Here is a 13979-nt window from a genome sequence, read left to right as displayed (position 1 = left end):
CCTGAAACGCAGCCATCACTATCCAGTTGTCCCTCTTGTGTAGATAGAAACCTGGGCTCCTCATTACTTTATGTCGGATTGACTGTGTATGTGATGTGATGGTGTGTGTGTGTGCGCGCACGAACCCCCTCGTGGGTGTGTGTGTGTGTACGTGTATGTGTGTGTGTGTCAGTGTGTGTGCGCATGCACTCCTGCGTTTGGGTGGAGACTTTTCCTGAGATCACTGGCACACAAACAGAGCCCTCTTGCTGTGTTTGTTCCTCCCTTTGGATCTCCTGGTCCTCCCTTGCAGAGAAGTGAGTGTGTCAGTGTTCATGGACTCCTGAGATGTCAGGTTCCTTGAAGAGAGGTTCAGCAGGGAGCTTTGCTGTTCAGGATGACAGTTGTTCATCCCACTCTTGTATTTTGATGGATGAATCACAAGCACGTTGGGAGGCAGGGTACATTCGACTTTTCTGACGTTGAAGTCAGGCTTGGTTTTGTTTTGGTCTTGGAGGAACTTCCAGTGGTCTAAGGTGCTTTCCTGAGTGGCTCTTTCCACCAAGTGCTCCTCCAAGTCAGGTACCTGGAGGCAGGGTTCTCTCTGGAGCTCTCCGTGCGTTGCTCGCCTGTCTTTGTTCAGCGCCAAGGGCTCCTGGTTCCCTGCCTATTGACACACTCTCACTGCATCTTTCCAGTTCACTCTTCTGGATGTAAAAGAGGACATAGGCCTGTTGACTCAGGACAGAAGCGATGCTACAGGCAGTGACCTCGGCGTCATCCATTTTATTCCACTGGCTTCCTGGAGCTTTGACATAAGAGAGGTGATGTCCGTTGTGACAACACCACCCAGCGTGGACCAGCACAGCATAGAGGACATAGACAAGAGGTCCTGTGTTCTGCTGAGACATGTATGGCTGCATGTCAAGGCACTCAGGGTATTGCACATTCTTGGCAAGTTTGTTGCCTGTGACATTGGAGAATCTCTTCAATAAAAGGATGAGGACCTTGGCAGAAGTGTGTAAAGTGAATGTCTTGGAGGCAGGCGCCTTCTGGAGACAAAGACCACAATGATAGGCATTCTCTCCATTGAGTTCTTCGGGCTTCACCACCTGTTCCAAAGCTTGCTTCACACCCTGAACTGCCTGGATATCCAGGGCGATGTCCAGGTAAGGGTCAAAGGTGTCCGAAACGCCCTGGCAGTGGAGACACTTGATTTGAGATCTCCAGCAGCCTCCAAATATCTGGTGGATGAGGGTGGTGTCCTCAGAGTCATGATCTACTTGCTTGTGCCCGGGAAGACATGCCTTTTTCATGGCATCCACAATGAACATCAGAAATTCATGGGCATCTTCCTGCTTGCCTCGATGGAAGCCAGTAGCCAATGCCTATGAGGGCTGGATGATGTGGCCAGGACAGTGGAGGGTCCGTGTGATGTGAGCTTCCATCGTACACAGCATGCAGCACTTGTGACGATGACAAAGTTGAGAGTGCTCCCGGGACAGCATGTAGTTGGCAAGGGGTGGTGTGTATGTCAGGCACTGCAGGGAAGCATTCACGTAGCAAGTATTTCCCATATTCTGGAGCCCAGCCCCCACCGCAACAGGTCTCCTGCTACTGAGAGGAAGCTTCTTTCCGGGGGCAGGCTGTCTTGCCACAGGAGCCAAACCATCACAGAGGTTGACATGGGTCTCAGATGACAGTGGTGACTTCTCAGGTAGAGAAGTCCGCTGGATTTCAGCAAAAGCTGCATCTGGCCGAGAAGATGTGAGTTTTGAAAAGTGATTGAACTGCCACTCACCTCCCAAGTGGAGTGAATCGGTATCCATGTCGCCAGGAGCAAGGATCACAAGCTTTTTCTGCTGGGACCGCACGTTGCAGAAAGACGCTATCTCTTCCGAAAGAGTCTTCAAATGACGCGCCATTTGACTGCATCAGCCCCTATATAACTAACCCCCGCCTACCGCGAACACCCCACCCACCCATCAGGTACGCGGTCCACCAATCCAATATCAGCACTCAGTTAAAGAATGAGTCATAGGGTGTGTCCCCTTTTATTCCCCAGGGAGTTCACTTAAAACTCCTGGGGAATCCGTTAGTTTACTTAAAACAGTGCTAGGGAATAATTCTGTCCTCACGAAACAATGTGTGTGTTTGTGTGTATGTGTTTGCTTGCGTGAGCTTGTGGGCGTGCGGAATTATGCCCATGTGAGTGTTTCTTTGTGTTTGTTTATATGTCTGGGTGTGTGTGTGTTTAAGCTGCAATGTGCTTCTAACTATGTGCTTTTGGCCGATACGATCATCCTTTCAGGCATTGAAGGACAGGAAGTCAGACCTGTACTTTCTGACTTGAGAATCATCAATGAAGTACAGTTAATAACACAGTGTATTTGTTTCCTTAATATCAAAGAAGAGATCTGTGCAGTCTAATAAGTATTCTAGCGATAACCTTTCCATGTTCAGCCTATTGATTCTGTGTTCGAGTGAAATGACTTACCAGTGGGAACCAAGATATGTCTTTGCAGGAAATGTTCTTGTGGAAGCTATATACCCAAATCATAAAGCATCAAGTGTTGGAAACATGCACTGAACTTAGACGAAATACTCAGTACCCAAATTAGACTGTGAAAGACTTTCAGGAAATCATGCAATCACCGACATACCAATTGATGACATTCCCTGTATTTATGATTGCAAGTAAAGAGAAATACTCGTGACATTCTATTTCCAGTGATTGAGGTCGTATGACCACAATTTAAGAAATCATGAAATCAGAAAACTTAACTAATCACAATCTAATCCAACTAAAACCTTTGGTTCATTTAAGAAAGGATGAATATAAAAATAACCTATCACGCAGCATGGGAGATAATATTTTAATACGTATGTGATAATGGATCAACATTTGAGAGAGACGAAATAAATAGTTGTAAATTTGAGAATAGCATATAACCAGAATTAAACACTGTAAATGCCTGGGTGATGGGAGTGAGTCCCTGTCTCAGGAAGAAATATAGAGATTTAAAAGCAGGGCGTCTAAAAGAGATTTGCATACCATTGTTAATACTGGCAGTTGTTTTAGTAAGAAAGGGAAAAATAAACCATTTGTCTTAGGGATTCTTGCATGTATTTTTCATCGTCTGAGATGTTGCTTCCAATTCCAGTTAAGCATTGTGTGGTGGACTTGCAGTTACCACATTTGGTGGAAAATGTCATGCTGATGAAGGTAGACTTGTTTCCCAAACTAAGAGGGACAGAATTTGGGTGTTTCTTTGGGACTTTTGGCTTACTAGGAATAAAGATCCTGGCTCTAGGGATTTTCTTAAAATTTTTCAGATAATGAGAAAGAGAATAGAATTTGGGCCAGGCGCCAAGGCCTCGAGGTGTACAGAAGCATCCCCGGTCTCAGGGCCCATGAAATCAGGATGATTTTAGGGAGGATGGTGGAATGAGGAGAGTGTGACCTTTGGCCTCCTTTCTTTCCCTTTTCTTTTCATGGGTCAGGTGTGCTCTATCAGAAGGCTTCCCCTTTCTGTTGGACAGAGTCCTGGAAGAAGAAATGAGCGCTGCTGAGAAAGATGCTCCACAAGGAAGAAGGAGTCACTATTTTCAGGAGCATGATCCCCAGAAGCATCAGAAATCCAGATGCCGTGGCTTTACACAGAATGCTGGAGTTTCTTTCCTCTGGATCTGGGAACTTGGCATCGGTGTTCTGTAATGCCCATAGCTGATTTTGAGGTGAGTCCACTTGATAACCTGTCTGCGTGTCATGCTCATTACACCGCAATTCACACACACGTCACACCGAAACACTCTGAATGAGCATATTTATGTGCTTGAACAGTGTTGCGCCCAAGATTCTGTGATTCTACAGAGTCCTGAGTTCTGTCCTGGACATCTCTACTCTTGGGTAGGTCAACTTTGATCACTATACCTAATTATAAATGTACCATTAAATCTAATCAGCAAATACACTAAAGGAAGGGGCCATTCTCCACAATTGTTTCACTCTGGTTGATCAACTTTAATAACTGTACCTAAGAAGAAATGGATCTGTGATGATTCCACATCAAAGAACCTGTTGATTTTTTGCCATTTGAATGAATTGTGTTAACATTTAAATAGAGTTTAAAACCCCAGATTTCCCATGAAATCTAATCAGCCATGAAATCTAATCAGCAGATACACAAAAGGAAGGGGCCATTCCCCAAAATCGTTTCCACTGAAACACCACCACCAATAAACAAGTCTCATTGCAGGAAAGGGATCCTGCTTCCAAGATCCAGTTTGCACAGTTGGACGATTGACCCAGAATCTCCCCTAATGCCATTTTTTTACACCCCAAGTGAGATTTATTTCTGGGTTTTTAAATTTTATTTCAGCTGAATACACACACTCCTGTGTTTCAATTTCTTTCAAACACCTTTTAATAATGAAGTACCTTGCTGCTTCACCCCTTATATAACTAATGCCCACCCACCGGTTCCACTACATTTACCCATCAATTACCCAATTTACCAATGAAATGTCAGCAGTCAATTAAGTTTTGTGTCTTAGGTTGTATCCTTTTGCATTCCTCAGGGAATTTAATGGACACAGCTTAAATTGTGATTATAGAACAGCTGAATCAGATTTACTAATCAGTGTTATGGGCAAATATGATAGGAGTGGAACTGGGTTAAGACAGTGGCTACACATTTGCCTTACTTCATGTAAAACAATGCCAGTTAACAATTGTGTACATATTAAACAGTTTGTGTCTGTGTGTGTATTTGTATCTTTGTGTCTGGATGTGAGTGTGTGTGTGTGTGTGTTGAGAAGTACTTCCAAGCGTGTGCATCTGGGAGATAAGATCATTCTTTCCGTGATAGAACAACAAGAAGTTGGGACTACACTTTCTGATTTGAGAATGTGCAGTGATGTTATGTAATTAACACAGCATATTCTGTCTTAATTAAAATGGAGAGATCAATGGAGTCAAATTGACATTCCAGAGATAACCTTCCCATTTTTGACCGATTGATTCTATATCATGTTGCAATGATCTGGCTGTGGGGACAAGACAAGTCTTTGCATGAAATGGTCTTGTGGAAGCAATATATGCAAATAATAAAACATCAAAAGGGACTATGCCTTCAATTTGTAGAAATATTCACTTAAGTTTGATGAAATTCTCAATGCCCAAAATAGACTGCAGAACACTTTCAAGAAAACATGCTATAACCCAGAGATTAATTGATGACATCCACCGAAGTTATGAGTGCAAGAAAAGAGAAATATTCATGGAATTTTATATCCAAGGGTTTCTTGTATATGACAGCATATTTTGAAAAGTCAAAATCAGAAAAACTTGACAAACAGGAAGATATCTAAGCTAAAACCTTTTGTTCATTAAAGGAGCGATGAGAGGCAGTTCCAAGATGGCCGAATAGGAACCGATCCAGCCTCCAGCTCCCAGCGTGAGCAACACAGGAGACAGGTGATTTCTGCATTTCCAACTGAGGTACCGGGTTCATCTCACTGGGGCTTGTTGGACAGTGTGGGCAGGACAGTGAATGCAGCACACAGAGCAACAACCGAAGCAGGGCGAGCCATCACCCCACCCAGGAAGTGCAAGGGGGAAGGGAATTCTCTTTCCTAGCCAAGGGAAACCGTGATACATAGCACCTGGAAAATTGGGTTACTCTCACCCTAACACTGTCCTTTATCAAGGGTCTCAGCTAACGTCACACTAGGAGATTATATCCCACATCTGGCTTGGAGAGTCCCACACCCACAGAGCCTCCCTCATTGCTAGCACAGTAGTCCAAGATCTAACTGCAAGGAGGCTGCAAGGCTGGGGGAGGGGCGCTCGCCATTGCTGAGGCTTGAGTAGGTAAACAAAGTGGTGGGGAAGCTCGAACTGGGTGGAGCCCACCACAGCTCAAAGAGGCCTGCCTGCCTCTGTAGACTCCACCTGTGGGGAGAGGGCATAGCCAAACAAAAGGCAGCAGAAACCTCTGCAGATTTAAATGTCCCTGTCTGACAGCTTTGAAGAGAGTAGTGGTTCTCCCAGCATGGAGTTTGAGATCTGAGAACAGACAGACTGCCTGCTCAAGTGGGTCCCTGACCCTGGAGTAGCCTAACTGGGAGACACCCCCACTAGGGTCAGATTGACACCTCACACCTCACACAACCGGGTACCCATCTGAGACGAAGCTTCCAGAGGATTAATCAGGCAGAAACATTTGCTGTTCAGCAATATTCACTCTTCTGCAGCCTCCGCTGCTGCCACCCAGGCAAACAGGGTCTGAAGTGGACCTTGAGCAAACTCCAACAGACCTGCAGTTGAGGGTCATGACTATTAGAAAGAAAGCTAACAAACAAACAGAAAGGACATCCACACCAAAACCCCATCTGTACATCAACATCATCAAAGACCAAAGGTAGATAAAACCACAAAGATGGGGAAAAAGAAGTGCAGAAAAACTGAAAATTCTAAAAATCTGAGCACCACTCCCCCTCCAAAGGAATGCAGCTCCTCTCCAGCAATGGAACAAAGCTGAACAGACAATGACTTTGACGAGTTGAGAGAAGGCTTCAGACGATCAAACTTCTCCGAGCTAAAGGAGGAAGTTCGAACCCATAGCAAAGAAGCTAAAAACCTTGAAAAAAGATTTCCTGAATGGCTAACTAGAATAACCAATGTAAAGAAGTCCTTAAATGACCTGAGAGAGCTGAAAACCATGACATGCGAACTACATGACAAATGTGCAAGCTTCAGTAACCGACTCGGTCAACTGGAAGAAAGGGCGTCAGTGATTGAAGACCAAATGAATAAAATGAAGTGAGAAGAGAAGTTTAGAGAAAAAAGAGTAAAAAGAAATGAACAAAGCCTCCAAGAAATATGGGAATATGGGAAAAGACAAAATCTACGTCTGATTTGTGAACCTGAAAGTGAGGGGGAGAATGGAACCAAGTTGGAAAACATTCTGCAGGATATCATCCAGGAGAACTCTCCCAATTTAGCAAGGCAGGCTGACATTCAAATTCAGGAAATACAGAGAACGCCACAAATATACTCCTCTAGAAGAGCAACTCCAAGACACATAATTGTCAGATTCACCAAAGTTGAAATGAAGGAAAAAATGTTAAGGGCAGCCAGAAAGAAAGGTCGGGTTACCCACAAAGGGAAGCCCATTAGACTAACAGTGGATCTCTCGGCAGAAACTCTACAAGCCAGAAGGGAGGGGTGGGGCAATATTCAACATTCTTAAAGAAAAGAATTTTCAACCCAGAATTTCACATCCAACCAAATTAAGTTTCATAAGTGAGGGAGAAGTAAAATCCTTACAGACAAGCAAAGGCGGAGAGATTTTGTCACCACCAGGCCTGCCCTACAAGAGCTCCTGAGGGAAGCACTAAACATGGAAATGAACAACCGGTACCAGCCACTGCAAAAACATGCCAAAATGTAAAGACCATCGATGCTAGGAAGAAACTGCATCATCTAATGAGCAAAATAACCAGCCAACATCATAATGACAGGATCATGTTCACGTGTAACAATATTAACCTAAATGTAAATGGGCTAAATGTTCCAATTAAAAGACACAGACTGGCAAGTTGGATAAAGAGTCAGGAGCTCTTGTAGGGCAGGCCTGGTGGTGACAAGACCCATCAGTTTGCTGTATTCAGGAGACCCATCTCACGTGCAGAGACACACATACGCTCAAAATAAAGGGATGGAGGAAGATCTACCAAGCAAATGGAAAACAAAAAATGGCAGGGGGTGCAATCCTAGTCGCTGATAAAACAGAGTTTAAACCAAGAAAGATCAAAAGAGACAAAGAAGGCCATTACACAATCGTAAAGGGATCAATTCAACAAGAAGAGCTAACTATTCTAAATATATATGCACCCAATTCAGGAGCACCCAGATTCATAAAGCAAGTCCTTAGAGACTTACAAAGAGACTTAGACTCCCACACAATGATAATGGGAGACTTTAATACCCCACTGTCAACATTAGACAGATCAACGAGACAGAAAGTTAAGGATATACAGAAATTGAACCCAACTCTGCACCAAGCAGACCTAATAGACATCTACAGAACTCTCCACTCCAAACCAACAGAATATACATTCTTCTCAACACCACATCGCACTTATTCCAAAATTGACCACATAGTTGGAAGTAAAGCACTCCTCAGGAAATATAAAAGAACAGAAACTGTAACAAACTGTCTCTCAGACCACAGTGCAATCAAACAAGAACTCAGGATTAAGAAACTCAATCAAAACTGCTCAACTAAATGGAAACTAAACAACCTGCTCCTGAATGACTACTGGTTACATAACGAAATGAAGGCAGAAATAAAGATGTTCTTTGAAACCAATGAGAACAAAGATACATCATACCAGAATCTCTGGACACATTTAAAGCAGTGTGTAGAGCAAAATTTATACCAATAAATGCCCACAAGAGAAAGCAGGAAAGATCTAAAATTGACATCCTAATATCACAACTAAAAGAACTAGAGAAGCAAGAGCAAACACATTCAAAAGCTAGCAGAAGGTAAGAAATAACTAAGATCAGAGCAGAACTGAAGGAGACAGAGACACAAAAAACCCTCCAAAAAGTCAATGAATCCAGAAGCTGGTTTTTTGAAAAGATTAACAAAATTGATAGACAGCTAGCAAGACTAATAAAGAAGAAAAGAGAGAAGAATCAAATAGATGCAATAAAAAATGATAAAGGGGATATCACCACTGACCCCACAGAAATACAAAGTACCATCAGAGAATACTAAAAACACCTCTACATAAATAAGCTAGAAAACCTAGAGTAAATGGATAAATTCCTGGACACATACATTCTCCCAAGACTAAACCAGGAAGAAGTTGAATCCCTGAAGAGACCAATAACAGGCTCTGAAATTGAGGCAATAATTAATAGCCTACCAACCAAAGAAGTCCAGGACCAGAAAGATTCATAGCCGAATTCTACCAGAGGTACAAGGAGGAGCTGGTACCATTTCTTCTGAAAGTATTCTAATCAATAGAAAAAGAGGGAATCCTCCCTAACTCATTTTATAAGACCAACATCATCCTGATACCAAAGCCTGGCAGAGACACAACAAAAAAAGAGAGAATTTTAGACCAATATCCCTGATGAACATCCATGCAAAAATCCTCAATAAAATACTGGTAAACCAAATCCACAGCACTTCAAAAAGCTTATCCACCATAATCAAGTGGGCTTCATCCCTGGGATGCAAGACTGGTTGAACATACACAAATCAATAAACGTAATCCAGCATATAAACAGAACCAAAGACAAAAACCACATGATTATCTCAATAGATGCAGAAAAGGCCTTTGACAAAATTCAACAGCTCTTCATGCTAAAAACTTAATAAATCCAGAATTGATGGAACCTATCTCAAAATAATAAGAGCTATTTATGACAAACCCACAGCCTATATCATATTGAATAGGCAAAAACTGGAAGCATTCCCCTTGAAAGCTAGCACAAGACAGGGATGCCCTCTTTCACCACTCCTATTCAACATAGTGTTGAACTTCTGGCCAGGGCAACCAGGCAAGAGAAAGAAATAAAGGGTATTCAATTAGGAAAAGAGGAAGTCAAATTGTCCCTGTTTGCAGATGACATGATTGTATATTTAGAAAACCTCATCCTCTCAGCCCAAAATCTCCTTAAGCTGATAAGCAACTTCAGCAAAGTCTCAGGATACAAAATCAATTTGCAAAAATCACAAGCATTCTTATACACCAATGACAGACAAACAGAGAACCAAATCATAAGTGAACTCCCATTCACAATTGCTTCAAAGAGAATAAAATATCTAGGAATCCAACTTACAAGGGATGTGAAGGACCTCTTCAAGGAGAACTACAAACCACTGCTCAATGAAATAAAAGAGGACAGAAACAAATGGGAGAACATTCCATACATGCCATGCTCATGGATAGGAAGAATCAATATAGTGAAAGTGGCCATACTGTGCAAGGTAATTTATAGATTCAATGCCATCCCCATTAAGCTACCAGTGACTTTCTTCACAGAATTGGAAAAAACTACTTTAAAGTTCATATGGAACCAAAAAAGAGCCCGCATTGCCAAGACAATCCTAAGTCAAAAGAACAAAGCTGGAGTCATCACACTACCTGACTTCAAACTATACTACAAGGCTATGGTAACCAAAACAGCATGGTACTGGTACCAAAACAGAGCTATAGACCAACGGAACAGAACAGAGCCCTCAGAAATAATACCACACTTCTACAACTATCTGATCTTTGACAAACCTGACAAAAACAAGAAATGGAGAAAGGATTCCCTATTTAATAAATACTGCTGGGAAAACTGGCTAGCCATAAGTAGAAAGCTGAAACTGGATCCTTTCCTTACACCTTATACAAAAATTAATTCAAGATGGATTAGAGACTTAAATGTTAGACCTAAAACCATAAAAACCCTAGAAGAAAACCTAGGCGATACCATTCAGGACACAAGCGTGGGCAAGGACTTCATGTCTAAAATAACAAAAACAATGGCAACAAAAGCCAAAATTGACAAATGGGATCTAATTAAACTAAAGAGCTTCTGCACAGCAGAAGAAACTACCATCAGAATAAACAGGCAACCTACAGAATGGGAGAAAAATTTTGCAATCTACTCATCTGACAAAGGGCTAATATCCGGAACCTACAAAGAACTCAAAGAAATTTACAAGAAAAAAACAAAAACAAAAACAATCCCATCAAAAAGTGGGCAAAGGATATGAACAGACACTTCTCAAAAGAAGACATTTATGCAGTCAACAGACACACGAAAAAATGCTCATCATCACTAGCCATCAAAGAAATGCAAATCAAGACCACAATGAGATACCGTCTCACACCCTTTAGAATGGTGATCATTAAAAAGTCAGGAAACAACAGGTGCTGGAGAGGATGTGGAGAAATAGGAACACTTTTACACTGTTGGTGGAACTGTCAACTAGTTCAACCATTGTGGAAAACAGCATGGCAATTCCTTAAGGATCTAGAACTAGAAATACCATTTGACCCAGACATCCCATTACTGGCTATATCCCCAAAGGATTATAAATCATGCTGCTATAAAGACACATGCACACATATGTTTATTGCGTCACTATTCACAACAGTAAAGACTTGGAACCAACCCAAATGTTCATCAATGATAGACTGGATTAAGAAAATGTGGGCACATATACACCATGGAATACTATGCAGCCATAAAAGAGGATGAGTTCATGTCCTTTGTAGGGACATGGATGCAGCTGAAAACCATCATTCTCAGCAAACTACTGCAAGAACAGAAAACCAAACACCACATGTTCTCACTCATGGATGGGAATTGAACAATGAGAACACCTGGACACAGGAAGGGGAATATCACACACCAGGGCCTGTTGTGGGGTGGGGGGAGGAGGGAAGGATAGCATTAGGAGATACACCTAATGTATATGACGAGTTAACGGGTGCAGCACACCAACATGGCACATGTATACATATGTAACAAACCTGCACTTTGTGCATATATTCCCTAGAATATAAACTATAATAAAATAAAATAATAAAATAAAAAAGGGACGATGAAAATAAATGAAATGTAACACACAGCATGTGAGATAATGTTTTAATACATATCTAAAAATGCCTTAAAATTCAATAGAAATTAAATAAAATCTTCTAAAACTTGACAAAAGGAAACAACAAAAATTACAGACTGGAAAAGCCTGGCTGACTGGAGTGATGTCCTGTCTCAAGAAAGAACAAACAGACACACAAACAAGCAAAGGATTCTGAAAGCAGAGAATCAAACAGATATTTGTACACCGTTCTTCCTTCTTCCTACTAGCACTCTTCATAGTAGGAAAAGGCAAAAACAACCCAAATGTGTCACGAATTGCTTCATCAGTTTTTTAGGATCTGAAATACTGCCTCAATTTTCAGTTACTCATTGTGGGGTGGACCTGCAGTTACCACATTTGGTCCAAAATTTTATGCTGATGAAGGTAGACCTGTCCTGCATTTTCAGAGGGACAGAATTCTGGTGTTTCTCCAGGTTCCTTGGCTTACCAGGAATGAAGATCTGGGAAGAATGTGTGTGTGTATGTATGTATGTCCATAAGTATTTCCTGTTTTTAAATTTAAAAAATGCGGGATACATGTGCAGAACGTACAGGTTTGTTATGTAGGTATCCTTTGCCATGATGGTTTGTTGCACCTATTGACTCATCCTCTAAGTTCTCTTCCCTCATCCCCAGTCCTCAGCGGGCCGTGTTGTGTGTTGTTCCCCTCACTGTGTCCTTGTTTTCTCAATGTTCAACTTTCACTTATTAGTGAGAACATGCGGTGTTTGATTTTTTTGTTACTGTGTTAGTTTGCTCAGTATGATGGCTTCATCCATGTGCCTGCAAAAGACATGATCTCATTCCTTTTTATGACTGCATAGTATTTTATGGTGTATAGGTACCACGTTTTCTTTATCCAGTCTAGCACTGAAGCGCATTTGGGTTGGTTTCATGTCTTTGGTATTGTATATAGTGCTGCAATAAACTTACATGTGCATGTGTCTTTAGAGTGGAATGATTTATATTCCTTTGGGTATATAGCCACTAATGGGATTACTGGGTCAAATGGTGTTTCTGGTTCTAGATCCTTGAGGAATCACCATACTGTCTTCCACAATGGTTGAACTAATTTACAGTTTCCCCAACAGTGTAAAAGCGTTCCTCTTTCTTCTCAGCCTCACCAGCATCTATTGTTTCTTAACTTTTTAATAATCACCATTCTGATGGGTGTGAGATGGTATCTCATTGTAGTTTTGATTTTCACTTCTCTGATGATCAGTATTGTTGAGCTTTTAAAAATATATTTGTTGGTTAGATAAATGTCTTCTTTTGATAAGTTTCTGTTCATATCCTTTGCTCACTTTTGATGGGGTTGTTTGTTTTTTTTTGCTTGTAAATATGTTTAAGTTCCTTGTCAATTTTTGTTATTAGACCTTTGTCAGATGGGTAGATTGCAATAACTTTCTCCCATCCTGTAGGTTGATTGCTCATGCTGATGATAGTTTCTTTGCTGTGCAGAAGGTCTTTAGTTTAATTAGATCCGATTTGTCAATTTTGGCTTTTGTTGCAATTGCTTTTGACATTTTTGTCATGAAATCTTTGTCCTTGCCTGTGTCCTGAATGATATTGCCTAGGTTTTCTTCTAGGGTTTTTATGGTTTTGGATTTTACATTTAAATCTTTAATCCAGCTTGAGTTAATTATTGTATAAGGTGTAAGGAAGGGGTCAAGTTTTGGTTTTCTGTATATGGCAAGCTAGTTTTCCCAACATCATTTACTGAATAGGAGATCCTTTCTCCCTTGCTTGTTTTTGTCAGGTTTGTCAAAGATCAGGTGGTCATAGATGTGTGGTGTTATTTCTGAGGTCTTTGCTCTGCTCCATTGGTCTATATGTCTGTTTTGGCAGCAGTAGCCTGCTGTTTTGGTACCATAGCCTTCTAGTACAGTTTGAAGTTAGCGTAATGCCTCCAGCTTTGTTATTTTTGTTTATGATTGTCTTGGCTATATGGGGTATTCTTTGATTCCATATGACATTTCAAATAGTTCTTTCTAATTCTGTGAAAAATGTCAACGGTATTTTGATGGGTATAGCATTGAATCTATAATGTTTGGGCAGTATGGCCATTTTCACAATATTGATTCTTCCTATTCATGAGGATGGAATGTTTTTCCATTCGTCTGTATCCTCTCTTATTACCTTGAGCAGTGGTTTGCCGTTGTCCTTGAAGAGGTCCTTCACATCCGTTGTACTCCTAGTTGTATTCCTAGGTATTTTACTCTCTTTATAGCAATTGTGAATGGGAGTTCATTCTTGATTTGGCTCTCTGCTTGACTATTGTTGGTGTAATGGAATGCGTGTGATTTTTGCACAATGATTTTGTATCTTGAGACCTTG

At 41.3% G+C, this 13979-nt stretch overlaps 1 pseudogene; it reads right to left on the bottom strand.

The window, feature by feature from the left end:
• Positions 1-220: 220 nt before the first annotated feature.
• LOC106996565 (ubiquitin carboxyl-terminal hydrolase 17-like protein 6) lies at positions 221-1808 on the bottom strand (annotated as a pseudogene).
• Positions 1809-13979: the final 12171 nt, after the last annotated feature.

The sequence above is a fragment of the Macaca mulatta genome, chromosome 13 (assembly GCF_049350105.2).
Source record: "Macaca mulatta isolate MMU2019108-1 chromosome 13, T2T-MMU8v2.0, whole genome shotgun sequence".
Lineage (NCBI taxonomy): Eukaryota > Metazoa > Chordata > Mammalia > Primates > Cercopithecidae > Macaca > Macaca mulatta.
Note: the sequence above shows the minus strand (reverse complement) of the source record. Positions and strands in the feature narration are given on the sequence as shown.